Source organism: Thermobia domestica, chromosome 1 (genome assembly GCF_964235325.1).
Source record: "Thermobia domestica chromosome 1, izTheDome1.hap1.1, whole genome shotgun sequence".
NCBI classification, from domain to species: domain Eukaryota; kingdom Metazoa; phylum Arthropoda; class Insecta; order Zygentoma; family Lepismatidae; genus Thermobia; species Thermobia domestica.
The window spans coordinates 211,177,871-211,197,847 of NC_137454.1; the positions used below are offsets into that span (position 1 = coordinate 211,177,871).

At 36.2% G+C, this 19,977-nt stretch overlaps 1 protein-coding gene across 4 annotated transcripts in view; it reads left to right on the forward strand.

Annotated features, from left to right (window-relative positions):
- LOC145693481 (RYamide receptor-like) overlaps nucleotides 1-19,977 on the forward strand; it is a 338,943-nt gene that overhangs the window by 54,284 nt on the left and 264,682 nt on the right. The window contains exon 2 of one of the 4 annotated variants that reach the window (XM_081769529.1): nucleotides 8,144-8,390. The exons of the other annotated variants lie outside the window; for them this stretch is intronic. The gene's annotated coding sequence lies outside the window, so the exon portion shown is untranslated. The remainder of the gene's footprint in view (nucleotides 1-8,143; nucleotides 8,391-19,977) is intronic. 4 annotated transcript variants of the gene reach the window in all.

Genomic DNA, 19,977 nt, shown 5'->3' on the forward strand with positions numbered 1-19,977 from the left:
CCCTGTCTACCTCTATCGTTCAAATGCCAACTGCCTTGTCGTGCAGAGGCACTACGCACACGTCAAGATACTCCCTATCTCATCCCGAACCCAATGGTACGGTTAAGTTACCATTTGAGTTTGGTGCCGGCCCATATCCCACAGAGTTACCTCCCTTTAGCAGGATCAGAACCGTTACCCAGATTCCTGGGTTTGGCCCCTCACCCACCTCCGTTTGGCCCCCCGCAGGCAGGAATCCAACACCCCCGGTAGGGTAGTCTAAATAATATGGAACTTCCTCTAATTACGGTAGAGGTACACCGTACATTACCAGAGCCAATGACTGATGTAGAACATTTACTCAAGGTAGACTTTGTCATTTGGGAGCCGTGTCTCCTCTGGTAGGCCCGCCCAAACAGTACGGGGCTACCTATCTTTAACGTGTTTAGGTACCACGTACACGTTGTAGCTAAGCTACTTGTCCGAAACCCAATCATACGTGTAAACTACCATTAGAAGCGACACCCACACCCTTCCTCGGTAGGGCCGTGCAAACAATACGGAACTACCTCTTCTTACGTGAGAGGTCAACCGTGCATTACCAGACCCAATGGCTGATGTAGACTGTCTACCTTTAAAGACAATGGCCATTTGGGAGCGGCGGCTCCCCTGGTAGGGTCGTGGCTCCTGCACCCAGTAGAACGCAGAAAACCTGAAACGAAGGAGTGACCCATTTCCTCAGCGCTCCTGAGATACAAGTATGCGTTAGGATACTAAGTATCCCATCCTGGACCCAAGAGAACGCATTACGCTCTCTTTGAGGGCAGTACCCACATCATCCTCCCAGTAGGGCGCTGGATCCGCCCACACTCTTAGACACACCAGCTACTCACTCTTTTTTAGCGTGTTGGGGTTCCACGCAACCTTATCTCCTGGACCCAAAGGCACGGCCTAGTTGCCCATTTCGGGGGATACCCGAAGGCTCACCCCCGCCGGTAGGTACGGCAGTCGAGGACTACCTACCCCACTGAGGACGTGATGGTGTCACACGTACTCTCCCAGATCCAATGGCACGAGTTAATCGCCCATTTCAGAGGATACACGAGGGCTCACCTCCGCCGGTAGGTTGTTGTCCTGCAGGGTGTCCAAACTCACACTCATGAGAGGTTGAACCTGAAACAGGGCATTCGAAATGGAAGTTTGTTTCCAAGCTCCCACTCGAACCAATCTCCCCCACCGGTACTCTATGGCCACAATGCATGCCACAGGAATTGAACCAGTGGGGGTCCTTCCCCGTTTCTCAGCACGAGCTTGGGAGTAAATCGTACAGCATATTTTTTCTTGAGAAATGTTTCCTTTTTTGTATAGCTAAAAAAAAGTTTTTTTTATTTTTTTCTGCGTCAGTTCAACGTTGGACCATACTAAAGGAACATATTAGCAGTCTCACTTTAAAATCATTAACCACCACAAGGTGGGAGAGCCGAATTGATGCTCTGACTCAGTTATCAAATAGGGGAAGTTTATGATGCCTTACTTCAAATAAGTAATGACAATAGAACATATAGAATGGTCGCCCACGATGCTCTGTGTATAGCAAACCAGCTGCGTTACTTTCCTTTACTCACTCGTTGTCTGATATGTCTTTTTACTCCACATAAACATATTAAGCAAAAATCTTCAAAGCATTGATTCTCATAAGTTGGATGCAGCATAATTTCTTGAAAGTATATCTGGGTACTTTGAGAGAAGAAATGATGCAAAGTTTCAATCTTACTCAGTTGATGCGACAGAGTTGGCATCAGCATTAGATATGGATGATCCACGGATATGTAATACAGTGCAAGCTCGAAGTCGAAAGAAGAGAGAGTTTCAGTGGCAGAGGATGAAGGTATTGAAGATCCACAAACAAGATAGATTTTTATTACAAAGTTCTAACGCTTAGCTATAAGAGATAGGTTTTAACAACTTAAATATCACGACGAGTATTTCGATTTACATTACGATATAAGTAATTTTAAAGATATGCCACCTGAACGTTTGTCTGAAAAGTGTACTAAACTTGCCAGCATTTTAACAAACGAAGAATAGAAAGATATTAACCCCAGTGATTTGAAAGACGAACTGAAAGCGTTATCCGCTATAATGAAGCCTAAAAGTTCACCAAAAGAGACTTTAAAAATAATTAATAAACCTAACATTGTTCCCAATGTCAGTGTTGCACTTAGAATTTTGTTAACCTTACCGGTAACAGTGGCAAGTGGAGAAAGACGTTTTTCGAAACTTAAGCTTATTAAAAACTATCTACGTTCTCCCATATCTGATATACGCTTGAGTGGTCTAGCGATGATATCAATAGAACACAAATTGGCTAAAACATTGGACTCTGGAATGTGATAAAGGAATTTACTTATATCAAAGCAAGAAAAGTTTCTTTCCATTAAAGTATGTTAAATATATGTATCTCTATTGTGTTTTAGTACATTATAAGGGCTTAGGTTAACCACTTAGATTTACCGTAATATTTGATTTACTAATTATCTTCTTGCTCCATACTCTATTGAAAACGCCTTTTGATATAAAATAAGGCTAAAAATTAAAATTCTTAGTCATGACTAAAGTATATTTTTTTTAATTTTATTTTCTGTATGCGCTGCTGTACATGACCAATATACAGCGAAATCGAGCATACTGAATATTGTGTCATGTATGGAGTCGTTTAAATATTAGGTAAGCATTCCTGAAAGGTAGTTCATTTTTTTTTGTTTACTTTTCCATTTTAATGTTTTTAAATGACACTTGAACGTCATCTGTCAAAATTAGGTTTGCGAATTAAAGGGGCGGCATGTGAAAGCACCGCCCAGGGCGGCAAAATTGCTAGCGCCGGCCCTGCTCTATACTTACTATACATGACTTGATAGTTGGCTATTCACTATTTCTTGGTATTCTATAATCATATTGTAACATTTACATGTTTGTCTGTAACTTCGAAAGCTTCCAAGTAACATCTTTCACAGTGACATTTCAGAGGCAAGCAATTTAATGTTAGTTTGAGAATACTCACTCATTTTTAAATACTTGAAAGAAAGTTACGTAAACATACATAAGTTGTTATTCAATTCCGAAAGGGTATTTTATTTTGTCCTTCATAACGTGTGTGTGTATGTGTTTCCAAGCAAACAATGCTTTGAAAATCTATCGCGGAGTCCCTCTCGTCCTTGAAACACAACCTGTCAGTCTTTATTTTCTTTCTGTTCTTTTCTTCTTTTGCGAGAAGCAGAATAATTTTTCCCAGCTTTATTGTATGAAGATAGACCCAACATAGAACATGGAAGCTCTGCTCCATTTCTTTCTCTCGTGCCTGCCGAAACTTTTAAGTCACGGTAAAAAATGTGATTACATTGCACGTAAGGGCAGGCATTTAAAGGACTGTTCTGTGATGCAGGCGAATGCCAGATAAAGCCACTTGAGAACACGTGAATAGAGGGTAACATGAAACATCGTGATTTACACTATGATGCCGAATTTCACATGGGCGTCAGAGTTGCAGACTCCATATTAAAATGATAAACCTTTTGGTACCCATTTGTTTACAAGATTAAATGTTCATAATTGTTTCTATTTTATTTTAAAAAAATATTATCTTCGTATTAGTTGACAACTTTGTCAACCCTTAATAATGTAATATTTTAGTAATGCAATACCCCTTTTTTCTTTCAATATTGTCGAATTTTTTTCAAATAAATTAGAAACACCAACATATATTGCTTCCTTAACGTGTTTGACATAAGGAGTTCATTATTTTAATATTCTAATAAATTTTAGTCATGCTGCAAATAGATTAGTTTAGTATGGAGAGCCAGGAAACTAATGTAGAGTAATGGTGATATTCGCCCACTGTCACTGAGGCGCGTACAGTATTGATTAAGGTGCAAATGCACAGTACGTATACGCATTGATTATGGCGCCAATTCAAAAGTGCATGTATTTAGCTTTTAAGTCAGAAAGATGGCTAAAATGAAAATTTATTCCACAAGTGCTGCCGTAAAACACAACAAACGAAATCTATATGTAATGGAGAAAAATCAGCTTGTCTTTTCTTCTATTAAAAAAAAAAAACTTTCGACTTTATTTCCTTGCTGTAAGTACTTCGCAAGATATAGGATTGTCAAAATGCACGTGTACAATTTGCTCCCCGCGTCCGAAATTGAAAGTCATGCTTCACTACTCAATCATAGCTTTTACCAGGGGAAGAATGTGAGTTGTTTATCTCTGTTTAGAGGTTAACCGGAACAGATAATAACGTTTGGTAGAACTACATCTGTGTAGCAAGAAGAAATATAATTTTCACCATTCCTCATTGAGATAATTCGTTATATCTTGAACAAATACTTTTTAATTACTGACGGAAAACATATAGCCATAATTGTTTTCAATTCGTGACTAAAGAGGATTCCTTATTATGGTTCCAATATATTCAAATGGGTTGAGTATTTCTAATTTCCTAAATGGTTTTCCTCTTTCGTTTGAAGTCTTGCTCCTTTCAAGGGTACTGACCTGTACAATATACTAAACTTAAAGTGAATAAAATAAACGAGAAATATTTGCAACCTTTCGAGACACGTGCAATTTGGTGGAATGAAAAATCTCATTTTTTCTCAACTCAAACATTGATGACTCACTAATAAATGTACAGAATCTGGTTCTGCCACATACCTCTGTTTATGCTCGCCTTTACCTTGCTATAGTTATTCATATCTTTTCTTTTAAGTAGTACTTTACGGCAGCGATGTTAATTCTGTTTAGAGCCGTTCAGTACAGCGATCGAGTTCGCGTCGTGTTGCATCAACTTTAAACCAATCAATTCAACAACAAATACTATTTGTAGACTCTACAAATTTTGCAAGCACTCCTTGTCATAGTTGAAACATTTCAGATATTTTAACGGTTTCTTTCCACAGAAAGAAAGCAATGATTATTGGTGATTTAAATTTGTCTTCCACTTTCTCAAAATTAACTAACTGATCTGATTAAACTAATATCTTTTACAATGCTTTAAAATCGCTACAAAACAATTCCAAGAATTTTGTAGTATTCATTTTATACAGAATGATTAAAAAAGTGTTATTTAATTATGAATTTGAAATATCCATTTTATACAGAATGATTAAAAAAGTATGTTGTTTAATTATGAATTTGAAATATTCATTTTATACAGAATGATTAAAAAAGTATGTTGTTTAATTATGAATATCTCTCAAATGAATTGACAGAAAAGTATCATTTTTGGTAGTGTTATAGATAAATGTTATGATATTACACTGCAATGCGTAATGAAGAACTGACATTAGTTTACAAGTTCAAAGTGTTGATAGTTAACATCAATACATTGATGATGTAATCGAATTGCTGCAATAGCTTCTGACTGCAACGTACTAAATTAGATATATCTCTACAGGAACGTTCGGTAGCTGCTCTTAGGTCATCCAATGTACGAGGCTTTTGTCCATAAACACCGTTCTTAACAGTCCTTCCTAAATAAAAGTCTAGAGGCGTGAGGTCTGTGGAAACGTAGGGGATACTCAACAAACTCCCTTCGACCTATTCATCGTTTGGGGAAATTTTTATTCAGAAAGTCTCTGAAAATATAATTGTAGTGGGAATAGGGCAGAATCTTGTTGGAGATAAAACCTCTCGTCCCCATAGAAAACTCTGATGGCAAGCAAAATGGATGTCTCTAGTACCTGCACGCACTTTTCACTGGTAATTGTGCCGTGAAAGAAGAAGAGCCCATTAAAATATAAGATAATCCATACCACACATCCACCCAGCATAAATTATTGACAGCTTTGTTCATGTGGATATTGGCATTTACAGTAAACCACGAGACACAATTGCGTCGATGCATTGTGTCCTTGAGTTTGCATTTGACCTCATCAGATCAAGTGAATATCTCTGCAAATGTTTCGTCGTTATCCATGTTTTGAGACCGCTCACGGTTCTCCAGTCTATGATCTGACATGTTGCTTCACTCACACCACCTACACGAAAGAAAAGAATGAACCATTATCGAGATATAATGTAATAACAAAACATCAAATATTAAATTAATACATTATCAAAACTGAGACTTCTCGTTAATCCTATTCAGAGTTTTAACAATTAAATAATGCATACACATTTGTGAGCCAATCTGTACGGCACCAGGAATGGCAAAAGTTATTATTGCTCTTGTATTATGGTTTACTATCTCGGTTAAAGACGTGTACCACAAGTTAATGGCATTTTAATGATACTCCTCCCTTTTGCAGCAGACACAGCAAATGTTCCAAGACTTTTATTAATGGACTGTGGAACCTGTTGTAAAATGGTTGAAATTTTATCGTTTTACGATGCAAAGGTTTAGAACAAGTCACTAACAATTACCAAAAAAAAAAAAAAAAAAAGTAATAAAATGTATACACGAAAAGCACTTGCTGAAGGAAAATGATAAATATAGCAAAAATGTGCAAAAAAGAAAACAACTCGAAGAAGGAACGTTTTGAATATTACCAGCGTTTATAACGAAATACGCCACGAAGATTTTTCTTTCTTTAAAAATTGCAGGGAGAACGTTTTTCTACCCTCTTGAAACAGATATTTTACAATGTTGATCAATGATGGAAGGTGTCGTTCACAAATTGGATAAATATTGAGCTAATCCTTAGAGACATCTAATCAACCATCTTCTTATACAGAAGTTCCAAGAAAAGACATACAAATCAAAAGGGGGGATATTTCTTTGAAACTGACAGCTCTATGGACTTAAATTATCTCGAAGGCAATAAGGTGTGTTACCATTAAAAAAAAAGATGTATAGACTTATAGAAGGAAGGAAACCGTAGTGACTTTACATCTCAACATCAAATGCAGAAGAACAAACTGTCTTCTCCAACAACCTTAAAAGTAAAAGTAAGTTAGAAAGCAACTCTCTTTTTTTGAATTAGTTTAGTCATGGGAGTGCCAGCTGGGGGGGATGGGGGGGACGCGTCCCTTCCAGAAATTTTCTAGGAGGGGATTGTCCCCCTCAGAATATTGTATAGCTTGGGCCGCAGTGGCTCCGTGGTAGAGCGTTCACCTCTGGTGCTTGGGGTTCCGGGTTCGATCCCAGCCCCCGCCAAGTGGACTTTGTGGTGGACAAACACCGTGTGCGTGGGTTTTCTCGGGGTTCTCCCGTTTCCTCCTACTTTCTTCATTCCACCATTTTATTCATCATCATCACCGTCTCCTTTAACCTAACCGTGGGACGTAAAACTCGAAGATTTCATTTCATTTAATCTTTTCAATATTGTATATTGAATTCTTCCCCAAATATCTCGGAAATAATGATGAAATACTGGAATGGGAAGGTCGATTGTCAATTAATAATTCCTGGAATTGAAAGGAATTACAGTTTCATTGAAGAAAATTCTGTAACAATTAGCAGGGTATATAAATGAAGTACAGAAAGTAGCGACACTGTATTAGCTACGTCGAAAACTACCATAAAGCATGCACACATTCATTTGCAGCAAAAAGAAAATTTTGAAATATCTATATATTAAAATGCTACGTTTATATGTTTGTGGTCAAGAAGAGTTTATTTGTTTGTGGCAAATTCTTTTAACAATGGTATCTTGGAAACTACAAGCTCTGGAAAGATGCCATTCTCAGTGATCGATTGCAAATTTTGTGTAGATTGTTGAGTTATAATTGAATATTTTTTAAATGGACGTTATTTCTTTATTACATTTTCTTAAGAGTACGCGCAAGTATTGAAAATATACAAAGTAAAGCATCATATCTCAACGAGTTACACATCCCAACATCGCACATTTGTATCCGAGATTAGTATATCTCTCTGGCATTTGTTTTATGGTTAAATGATAATGAAAAACGAAGCATAACTACCGTATTTAACCGTGTATGCCGCGTACCTTTTTTGTACAAACACGAAGTCAAAAAGCAGGGTGCGCGGCATACACGAAAAAATGTAGAATTGACTGAGCCACCAACCATTTAAAATCACGGGGAGTTTTTATTAACCTAATACTGGAATATTGTGGGTAATTTTACAAGAGTAGAAAAGTTTTAATATAAAATGAAAGTTACAGCTCATCTTTCCTCTTTGCATCAACCGGCCTTTCAGGAACCACTTGCGGCGACTGCAGTACACGAAACTACGCCAACTGGCTGAATTAAGAAACCTGCACTTCGCCTTTTGTGCGAATGGATTATTAAAGCATGGAATTCAATTCCAGAGGATCTTGTCGTCCGCAGCTTTAAAAGATGCTACATTTCCAATGCCAGCGATGGGAGCGAAGACTTTCAGTCCAATGGTGATACGTGCTCCAGCTCCTTGGGAGACGACGACGACGACGAAGAAAGCTAGACACGTGAGTGATTTCTGTTAATAATCACAGTATTGTTCGATTGTCTCTGTGTATAACGATTTTAATAATTAAAAGTGGGATGAAAAACACGGATTTTTGGTGGGCACGCCTATGGTTTAATCCTATACGACTAATGTAAAACTCGATGTTATAAGCAACGAAGACCATGTAAGAAAAAGCTGCACCTTGGAATACTAACAGTATTTTGTAGAAGCAATCGATGCTAACCATGAATAAAACTGACTCATACCTTATATGTATGTAAATAAGTATCATAAATAGTACCTACATAGCTAACTGTAAATTATATTCATTCAGTAAGCCTAAGACCACTAATTGAGGTGCTCTAATAACCGTGGTAACAGGGACGCCAGCAGGAGTTTTTCAAGGGGGACTGCAATAGCAGCAATATCTATCTATCTATCCATCTATCTATATACAGGGTGGGCCATTTTAATTAATCCACGGAAACATCTGAAAAATGATAAAACATAGAAGAAATATTTCAAGTACACGTTATATATTGCTAAGGGGGAAAACCAATTCCGCCAAAAGTACCCCTCCCCGCCCCCCGTAAATGGGGGTAACGGGGGGTAACTTTGAAATGTCAAATGGGAACATGGGTCGAGTAATACCTCGTTCGAAAGGTCTTGGAAAACTAAGTAACGCTGTACCAAAAGATGTTTCATATTGTGCACCAGTTTCAAAATGGCCGCCATGATGTGGTTCGGAAACTCCAGTATCCGTAGTGTGAAAACCATGGAAGGTAAATGAATGGAACAAAATTGAAAAACGTAAATATCATAGGGCATGTCGAATGATGTAATCCCTGTGATCCCAGTGGCCTCCCTAAAGGGGTATTGTGGGCTAACTTCAAAATTTCAATGTCCGACCGGACGGTTCGGGCATACGCTTGACCTACCCAATGCTGTTTGGAAGGCAGACTTCATGCATAGAGAATTGGTGCACTAAGTTAACGCGGACGGCCACAGTAACATTTTGATTAACTATTAGCATTCATGTCATATTGTGAGCTTGAGGGACGAAATGGTGTGTACGTATAACCCCGAAATGCTTTCTGAATAACCAGCACGCATTGCATAAAAGTTTCTCTTTTTTTTAGTCACTACAGCGCCATCCTTACAAACAAATGTTTCAACCACACCATTCCTATTTGTAAGGTTAGCCTTAATTTACGAATTAAAGTAGAGTTCTCGTTTGAACTTTCACTTTACTTTCCACCCCACTCACATACAGAGCGCAGGGAGAGATTATTTTGCAGGACTTGGATTTCTCTCTATACATTATGGCAATTTTACTTTAATATTTTTATCTTTGTTGGATTATTCTCGAGCCTTGGAACGCCTCCGTGGTTTTCCTATTTAATTTTCGTTATTTTCATTTATGTCTAACCGTATTCATACTATGGGCACTAGACGTTTTATTAGACACAGTCACCATGTCTTTGCAATCATTTTGAAAACGGTGTCTCATGTCGAAATTTTTTTACAGAAGCTGTTTGATATTAATTTGTCTATGTAACGTGATGTTACTCGCTTCAAGCTGCTATTTGAAATTTTCAAGTTGGCCCCGGATACCTTTCAGTTGGCCCTTGGAGTCACCCCGACAACACCTCTCGATGTGCCTTACGTCAGTTAGGTACTCCAGTTTTTCTTTTGTTGATTTATCTCCAATCGCTTTCATACTACGGGTACTAAACCTTTTCTCTGACACGGATACTATGTTTCGGCGGCCTTTTGAGAACACTGCCATTTCACATAAATCGTTTTCTCCTGCAATATGTTAGATTTTGCAAGATTTATCTAACGAGGTACCACTCGATTCATGTTACTATTTGAAATTTTGAAGTTAGCCCCCAAGACCCCTTTAGGGAGGCCACTGGGATCACAAGGACCACACCGTTCGATATGCACTATGATATTTACGTATTTCAATTTGGTTCCATTCATTTACCTTCCATGGTTTTCACACTACGGGTACTGGAGTTTCCGAACCATATTATGGCGGCCATTTTAAAACCGGTGCACAATATGGAACATCTTTTGGTACAGCGTTACTTAGTTTTCCAAGACCTTTCGAACAAAGTATTACTCGACCTATGTTCCCATTTGACATTTCAAAGTTACCCCCCGTTACTCCCATTTACGGGGGGCGGAGAGGGGTACTTTTGGCGGAATTGGTTTTCCTCCTTAGCGATATATAACGTGTACTTGAAATATTTCTTCTATGTTTTATCATTTTTCAGATATTTCCGTGGATTAATTAAAATGGCCCACCCTGTATATATATATATATATATATATATATATATATATATATATATATATTTCGTCTAGGAATTAATTCGTGCGGTTGGTACGCACACATTGAAGCTGTAGTACAAACACAAAATACATAAATACCTTAAGAAAAATATTGTCCATCGCTAGCCACCACTTTCGCCCATCTGTCAGGCAATGTACGGATTCCGTGGCGAAAGAAGTCCTCATCCTTGGAAGCGATCCAGTCAGAGACCCATGTTTCGATATCTTCTGAAGAAGTAAACCGCTGTCCAATCAAATCGTTGTTCATGCAATCGAACAAGTAGTAGTCCGAAGGAGCAACGTCTGGTGAATACGGCGGGTGGGGTAAAACTTCCCATCCGACATTTTGTAAATAGGTTTTGACCGGTTTTGCGACATGTGGGCGAGCATTATCATGTTGAAAAATAAGTTTATCATGTCTGTTCTCCCATTCTGGTCGTGTTCTGGCCAGAACTTGCTTCAAACGCATTAATTGTCGTCGATAACGTTCTCCATTCATAGTTTCACCCGGTTGCAGCAGCTCATAGTACACCACACCTTCCATATCCCACCATATGCACAGCATAACCTTTGCACAGTGAATATCTCGTTTTGGTTGTGATGGACCTGGTTCACCTGGTTTCACCCAGGCCTTTTTTCGTTTAGGGTTCTCGTAATGGATCCACTTCTCATCGCCCGTAATAATTCGATGCAGTAACCCCTTTCTGCTCTGTCGTTGAAGCAGCAATTCGCAAATGGTTTTTCGTCTTTCAACGTCTCTGTCTTTCAATTCATGTGGAACCCAATGTGACATCTTTTGAATCATTCCCATGGCTTTCAAGCGTTTGGAGACTGTTGTTTGATCAACGCCTAATGCTGCTGCAAGTTGTTCCTGCGTTTGACACGAATCCTGCTCGAGCAATGCTGTCAATTCTTCGTCTTGAAATTTTTTTGGCTGTCCAGCTCGCTCTTGGTCTGCCAAGCCGAAATCACCACTTCTAAACCGTACAAACCACTTCTGATACGTTTGCTCAGCTAGAGCATGGTCACCATACACTTCCACCAAAATACGATGACTTTCAGTCGCACTTTTCTGCATGTTAAAGTAATGCAGCAGGACACCCCGCAAAAACACTTTACCAGGCACAAATTGCGCCATGTTCACTTAACTACAAACTGGTGTTGTTGACGCTTTAATCCACTGCCCTATACTACGAACGGTACGCGATGACAGGGGTTTGCAACACATGTGTGGATACACGGAACTGTGGGACGCTCCGTTCGTTGCGCCATCTCTTGTCCACCCGCACGAATTAATTCCTAGACCAATATATATATATATATATATATATATATATATATATATATATATATATATATATATATATATATATATATATATATATGCCTAGATGTACTCGTACACACACTAGATGTAGGCAAAATTTTTTTACAGACATTGCATAACTTAATTAACTACTGTATTTAATACAAAAATATTTAAATATTGTAGTATATGAATAAGCATATCTAATGTGTTTCAACGTGTATTTCGAAGAACTGAATCCTTAACTCTAAGCGAGCGCAACTGACTGACCCTGAAGGCAGTTATACTTGTCAGTGATCTTGTATGATCCTTCGGGCGTTGTTTTACAAAGTAGGTGCCAGCTTCTGTCTTTTGAAGTGTTATTCCTTTATCCAAGTAGGGAATGAAAAAAAAAAAAAAAAACATGACAGGCTTCGCTTTATATAGTAGCTTGATATCTGCCATCATGGTATTGACTACTCAACAATATCCTACTCAACTCCAAATACAAAACCTAACTAGATTTTACTCACTAATGTATTCTGTGAATACCAATCATGAGGAAATCTGACTCCTTGAGTATTGCAACGCTGTAGATGTTTCAATAAATAGAACTGAAAGCAACAAATTTTCCTCAACAGTATCTTACTTGGTATTGCGCAAGTGAAGTACTGCGAATTGTGTGACTATAGAAACGCAATAATAGAACCGAAAGTTAACAAAATACGAGCTATTGAGTAAAATGTATTCATGTTTAGTAATGTAGAATTAATTGTAAGAAGTAATCCCTCTTGTACAGCCTGTGTTTCTCAGAGGATGTTCATTTGTGATCCGTAAGTTTCCAGTGACGCTGAGTAGTAGCCTACTTGTGATTAGTTATAATTACTTCACTTCCTTATTATTAATTACTCTTATACCTAATTACAAGATCATATTTGGGTAATATTTTCGAAAATAAAAATCCATCCGAGGAATTTATCAGATCAGAATCAAATTTGGCATGGTGATAGAATGTGACCTACTGCATAAATATTTGAAATACTATGTTGTTCAATCCTTCGGTTCCTGAGTTACATATAGTAAATTTTGCATCATATTTTGTAAAAAAAAAGACGAAATGACATTTTAAGGTAATTATCGCATAGATACGTCATTTAGGAAAAGGATAAGAATGATTAATGAAAGTGTGTGATAATCAAAATAAAATACATTCGGAATCGCACTCCGGACAACGTATGCAGGGGAGGTCAGTTGAATATGAGCATAGTTAATGAAAATACTAATATATCTCAAAAATGATGTATTACTTAAAGAAAGAAGTCTCACCAAAAGAAGGACTGATATTTCGCCTACAAACGCTGAAAAGTACAAGGTTATACATACTTTTGTTCGTGAGTAATAAACAGGTTAGTAAGGTAGATACGCAGTGCTCATATTTTCCGTAGTACAAGGATAATATGAGCATTTCGTAGGACAAATATGAGCAGCATTTTTTTTTTAATATTTTCACATAAAATGCAAAGCAGATACAAAAAATGTACAAAAGAAGAAATAAATCTAAATGATTACAATAACGAGCAAAAGATAGTTGCACATACGCGTAAAATACAGTTCATTTCAAAAGTCCTGTCTATTGGTTTGACGTAAATATCTAGGCAATAAATCTGGTAAAATAATCACAAAGAATTCAGGGCATTGAATGTTCACACAAAAAACATGATACCAGTCTTGGCACATATCATACTTGATCCATTCTTACCTTTTGGAGTCTTTAGTAAACTTTCCTTCACAAATATGGCAAAGACTTTTCATTCTCCTCACATTATGTGAATGTGACTGTCGGCTTTCTTGGCGCAGCATTTCTGGTGTCTTCTTCAATGAAATTATTATAATCCACTTGAGCTTTAGATTTATTTATGGATGTCTGCGAGCTTTAGATTTATTTAAGAATATCTGTGAGTTTTAGATTTATTTATACATGTCTGTTTCTTCACCTTCTCCGCACATATAGACTGTAACAACATCCATCAAACACAGGGCTGGGGTGGTAGACTGGAAATCGACGAAATGTATCCAAGCTGATTATGAACTTGAAGATTGTAGAATTTATATCATCCATGTTATTATAAATTATGTTATTACGGAATGTCTATTTTAGGTTATATCTGCAAAAGCTCCTAACGTCCATTTCTCTCATTACTTTCAAAAAAATATGTGTGCCCATATTAAACTGAATTGAAAAGCTCATATTTCACCGACTGTTAATGATATTTTAACGTGTTGTGGTTGACAACCCTGTTTATTTAAAAGAAGTGAACAAGACTGGTGTTATGTTCCAAGACAGAACTGACTATAAATTCAATCACAAATTATATACAACGCATAGATACCAAGTTTTAGCTTATTATCCATTACCCTGATTTAATTATAGCTCTATAAAACTACACTTTTTTATTCTCCGTACCTGTAAACTTGTCTATTATTTAACAACAATGGCAGCGAACGAATTTGGGCTACACTCTGCAAATTCATAAAACTCCAAACAATGCTATGAACTTCGTTATTTTACCCTTGCGCAAGGTATATGTGTGCTGTGTGAGTTTCAGCATCGTGCTGCTCATATTTTCGGACTGCTCATATTAAACTGACTTCCTCTCTCTCTCTCTCTCTCTCTCTCTCTCTCTCTCTCTCTCTCTCTCTATATATATATATATATATATATATATATATATATATATATATATATATATATATATAATATTAAATGTATTATATGTAAATCAACCGATAGACAATTTTGAATTGTGATAAACATTAATGTGCAATTTTACAGTTTGGAGTTATGCGAGATGAAATTTTGTATCATATTTTTGAAAGGAGAAACCCATACACCACACTTATCTGATCGTCAGTAAACTTGACATATTGGTAGAACTTGATCTACTATATAAACGTATTATACTGTGCAAGCGTTAAGTTCACGAATGATGGAAGATAAAATTTTACGTCTTATTTCTTAAAACTAAATGCCATATATATCAAACTCATCTGATCGATATCAAATTTGGTATGGTGTAAATTTTTGTCTGACGTAGAATCGAGTTAAATTTTATATTTTGCAAACGTTTGTTTCCTGAGTTACGGAGGTCAAAATTTGAGTAATATTTTTGAAAATTAAAAACAATTCAGCGAAGTTATCCGACTGGGAACAAACTTAGCTTTACGTTAGAGTTTACCCTGTTATATAAGCGTGTGAAATACTGTGCTGTACATGCTTTCAGTTCCCAAGTTACGGGCTGTGAAATTTTGTGTTATGTATTCGGATCATATACATCAAATTCATTTTATCGGAATCAAACACAATATAAAGGTAAATAAGCGTTTGACTTCTTAGGTTTTGAATACTTTGTGTTTCCGATTTATGCAGAATTCCGATTTATCGAATTTCTAAATCAATTCATTGCAGTTAATAAAAACATAATAATTACTTTTTAAATAGGAATTAAAAGTCTTCTTGGACACAAAAATATAAACCAAATGAAGAACGATGTGTTTTAGTATTATACATATTTCACTTATCTGCTATATTATAGAATTGAAAGTGATTATGTTTGTGACTCCTAATCTCTTGAACCACCCAATCGATCTTGATCAAATTTTCAACATTGATAAGATGCCGTGCTCAATATGGAGAGGGAAGGGGGATATGTGAAATACATCGGAAATAACCGATATCGAACACGATATCAAAGACCGCTTTAGTAATAGTAAAAGTGTCTGACGAACGGAACATATTACTATTTTTACTTAATTTAACCCAGCCAAGGAGTAATTGATGCTAGTATAATAATATAGAATAATCTAAAAGGATAGCAAGAGGCAGTATAGACTATTTCTGATGATTAATATACAATAATAAAGAGTTTGAAAGTAATCAAATATTAGGTAACAAATTTTCTTTTGCAGATACTTTTGTTTACAGATACTTTGTTATATATACAGAATGAAAGAAAGGTATTGTCAGTATGAAAAATAAAACAAATCCTGCATTTATCAACTAAACCTTTAATTAAATGAATAATGTGTTAATGATTTCCCAAAGAAAACAAGAGTAATTATTTATTATTATTTCCTTAAAGAACATTAACCATTAATAAATGTTTTAAAGAAATCTATTCATTGATAATAAACTATAATGAATATTCAATTGCTAATCATTATTATGACAAAATATCCACGGATCCACGGATAGTGGTCTCTCTTCTGTCATGTTAAAATTTTTTTGTTATTTATTTACTGTCATTCAGAATTAGCATTTAATTTAATACCTTTTGAATCCTTCATGATTATCCTACAATGTTAATAACAGCATAACTAATTTACAAAACAAAGATTATTCCATATATTTCCTAGTATTATTGTAATCTACGAGCATAAATCACAGTTACGTAATGTTAAGAGGTTTTTACACAAGTATATATTCTGTTTATAACTAATCTATTTGAAACTACTCTCAATTTTCCGTATTTGTATCAACACAACCGATGTTTATCTTGGCAAGTATAAGTTGAAACCGAAATAAGTTGTCACAGTTTCACTTACTGGTTCGTCAATTGGGAGTTTAGCGTCCATTTCAGCATTGGGGCTGTAATAGACGTTGGTTTACAGCTAAACGTGAGATCCAAAACTTTTTATCTCCAAAGAGAGTCAAACCAGGGTCTCACGTCTATACAGGGTCTCATGGATCACCATATACCTACACAAGGGATATCACAAGTTTCATCAATTGTTGGCAGGAAAACAAGAACTTCCATAGGTAAAATCCATTATAATTCACTTGGCCAGTTAACATGCCAAATATATAACAATTTCAGAGATATGGGAAAGAAGGGTCCATAGTAGGTTAAAAATTAATTATGAGAAAGCTTTACTGAGCGTTTCTCAGTCAGTAAATTCATATTCCAACAAGCAACATATTTGCAGTGATATTTAATAAATTGTATTTAACTTATTTGAGTAATTAACATGTTAGTTAACACGTTTATCTTTTATTGTAACAGAAATTCTTAATGAATACACTTACTTTCAATAAATAATGAATACAATTAATTTTGTAGGCACCAGCTGTATTGGTACCCAGGGTCTGCAGTTCCCATTGAAGATTTTTTAGCATGTAGTCAACACTCTTGGACGTTTCCATTGGAATTAGTTTCGAAATTACACATTCATGCAATGAGAAAGAACATATCATTTGATATAAACCAATAATATACCAATAAATATACGTAGGACTAAATACAAAATGCAAACTGTGGCCAATATTAATAAGCATATTCAAAAATGAAAAAGAAAACATATCAGTTTTTAGTTTGAATTTTTCCAATACGAAGATTAGGTAATCGTAGTAAATAAAAGAGGAAAGAGAAACTGACACCTACGTGTTTAAAAATAATTTCAGGACATTACGGAAGTTAGAGAAGAAATGTTTAGAGATTTTCAAAATGTGGTGGTGCAGGAAGAAAGAGAAGATAAAATGGACGGAGAAAATAACAAAGTTATTTTAAAACAGGTAGCAGAGAAGAGGACGCTTTAAGTCAACATTTTCTGTAGGAATGCGAACTAGATTGAACACAACTTGCAAAGAACTTGCCTTCATCAGACCGCCATACAGGTAAAGACGGGAGGAAAACATGGCGGAGGAAGAAGACGAATACAGCTGATCGATGATTGGAAAAATGGAAGAAAATATTGAAAGTTAAAATCACTTCCAGGCGAAAGAAACTCATTAGCGCCAGGACTTGTCAACAGGTAGAATACTTAATAATATTAATAATAATAATAATAAAATAATAATAATAATAATAATAATAATAATAATAATAACACAGGTTTGCAAAAATAAAACGACGCTAAGCTGTTTCGGTTTAGTTAACTGATTCGTATGTGTTGGGTTGCGCTAAATCCAGGCATGACAACCGTTTTGTCCTGGGGGTTTCGAATAAACGGCTGGTCATTGTTGAACAAAAATATGAACACAAATATGTGATTTACAGAAACACCATTAAAGCGTAACACAAATTAATGTTCAGAAACACGCACACACATGAAGACAAAAAAGTAATACCACCCTCAATCAGATTGCTTGTGAAATCGTCTTTCTTTAAAGGTCAAACTTCGTTTCGAGCTTGTTCTTTTGTAGGCGGCTTCCGGGAGATCCCTAAACAATATCCAGCAGTAGTCTGCCATCATCTTAACGCTCAGTTCCCCTGATATCTTCGGTCCATTTCTTTGATATCTTGATGGATACGCACCCATGCTCTTCACTCACTGCTCTCACATTGTCAGGAAAGTAGCCAAGGTGGGAGTTGAGAAAATGGACTTTTAAGCTCACGGAGCAACCAACCTTTCGTAACGAGTGCATTTTCCCCACCATTTCCTTGTACTGTGGGTACTTTCAGTTTCCCAAAAACGTTTCACTGACCACAGTAAAGGCAACCCAAGCCTCTTTTTGAGTTGGAGTCATTGAACTGTTGATGTCTTTGTCGGATATGAGTTTTCTAATATCAGGGCCAATAAAAACCCGCGTACTCGTAGTACTTGAGCAAAAAGCGGTGTAGCCAGAACTACTTACAGACGTTTTACAAATCTAAGATGTAATCTTACTAAATTTGTTTTCTGAACAAATTTATTGCTTTTGGTTTTTCTTTGTAATCTCGTACTCTCATTCATGACATATTACGATATGTCAGTGATCCTCATCCGGACCAATATACGTGTATTTTCCTTTCGGAGAGCACAAATACATTTAATCTTCCATATTCATTTCTATTTTCGTGTGACGCATTTGCAATTTAGCGATTTCCAGCTACCTGTTTGACCACATTACATTTCGATTTTGCAAAAACTTGACATCCCGGGAAGGAACGGGGGTCATTTTCGACTCCGGTGCACCAAAAAGCGTAAAAATCAGTTAAACTTATGCAAACAGCTTTTTGGTTGCAGATCTATGTAATAGTCTCAGTAGTGTGGCTTACGTACAAGAGACGTGGACGTGAAATTTGAAGTAGAATTCGAACCACCGCAATGATTCAATTCTGTTCCACTGGTATCTATGTCTGGACCACATGTATTAGAGGGGCACATATTTGTTAGCAGATCACCCTGGAAGGAAACTCTTTTCACTAGTTATGTTATTGACAAACAGAATACATATTAAGTGCCGTGCTTAGTAGTAGCATTTTATGAACACTACTAAATATGACAAGCAATTGTATGTAATTGTTGAGCCTTGACAGGAATGTATGCCTAATTAGCTTCTACTAATGGACGAAATTAATCCAATATTTTGCTTTAGTTATGGTATTTGGATAACAGGTTACTGAAATATATATATCTGATTGTTTGCCTTTGTGATGTTCTGCCTTATTTATGTTACCCATACTCTCTCTCTCTCTCTCCTTTTATTCACTCTTTTTCGCTTTTTGATAATTTCACTCAATTCATTAAACACTCATTAATCAATTTGTCTAAATTTGAAATAATAATTCACCGCAGTGTGTCCCTTCTGAAAAATTCATGTATTCAATAATTACTGAATATGTTTATTAGTTACAGGTTTTTGTTCCTTTATAAAATCATTTTGCAAACTGTCCCTAATCAATCATACAATCGTGATTTGCGTTTATTCGTTATGAATGAATTAATAAAACAATATTGTTTCCTCATGCATTTGTAGTCAAGGAACTATATATAATCGGTTGTACACCTATAGAAATATTAAATGAAATTGTTCAACTAATAATTTTGCAATTATTGTTTTTTTTTAAAAAAAAAATCCATTATTATTTTGTATAATGAATGAACAACTTTTATTGTGTACAAATTTATGTTTATATCAGTTATTTAAAATGAGGTTTCTCAATCTCGGAGTCGCTACAGGCATACATGGTGTCGCGAAGAAAGCTGAAAAAGTTAAATGTAG